Source organism: Octodon degus, unplaced genomic scaffold, assembly GCF_000260255.1.
Source record: "Octodon degus isolate 3935 unplaced genomic scaffold, OctDeg1.0 scaffold00501, whole genome shotgun sequence".
Lineage (NCBI taxonomy): Eukaryota > Metazoa > Chordata > Mammalia > Rodentia > Octodontidae > Octodon > Octodon degus.
The window spans coordinates 158449-159608 of NW_004525077.1; positions in this window are offsets into that span (position 1 = coordinate 158449).

Genomic DNA, 1160 nt, shown 5'->3' on the forward strand with positions numbered 1-1160 from the left:
ATGATCTGCACTTCTTAAAATTTAAAGCTCCTTTGCAACAGACAGCTGGTGATAATGTTCAGAAAATGTGAAGATCACTGCTCTTTCCAAGATTGAACCATTTCTTTTCCATGTATGGATTTTCCTCATTGTTCCAACATTTGTTTAATTTCCAAATTTGGAAAAAGATTTATTTTGGCAGTATTAGTTAGTACTTTCTAGAAAAACAGATTTCATGTAAGATATAAAGTACATAAGAATTTACAATACTGGTTTGCAACAGTTTCCCTAAGAGTCAGATGTAGAAGAGTGCAAAAGTACCATCTGCCTACTGGAGATCCAAAGGATCCAGTTGAAAGGCTGGAGTTCACTGTAGTGTTCTGTGTAAGACTACATCAGGCTAAAAGGTTTGTACTTGAAGACTGATGAGGAGCTGTCCAAGCTGAAGGTGAAGACTGAAGCTTCCCCCAAAGAAACCCAGCAAGCATTCCTCCTTCATTTCCCCTTTACACCATTCAGCCAACAAGCTCCTCTATGATTGGACTCTATCTTCAGTAAATCCCCTCACACACAGTCAGAACTATGCTGATTCAATTTATTTGGACATTTCTTACTCAAGAACAAAATCAATTAGCTATCAATTTTTAGTTTTTTGGAAATTTTTAGTCATTCTTGCTCTAGCATTCGAGAATTTCAACAGCAAAACTTGCCTTTTAAGCTCTTGCTGGTATCACATATTGGTCAAATAAATGTGCAAGAGACAAATAATAGGAGATCCAGGTAATCAAGTCCACAAACTCAGTCCTCTGGCACAATGACAAAACTTGAAAATCCTTTGGAGTGTGTCTAGGGATGCAGCATTTTAAACTGGCATTTAAGCCAAAATACAAATTTCTGACTTAATAACCAGAAATAAGGTTTATATGTATGTCAGTCCACTTGCAATTGAAATAAATAGGGCTAATTGAACCTGTACACAATAAACAAACTTGCAATCAACAATCTTCTTGGTTGGCATGAAATCTAACAAGATGGGTAGAATATAATTCAAAGTCAATTTGATCTACACATAATTCCCTTGCTTACAATAGGAATATGCCAAGCTTTAGAACAATATTTCACAGAAAGTTTGAATGGGTATGGCTAACATCTTGATCATCTTTCATTTCATATTTTCTGGA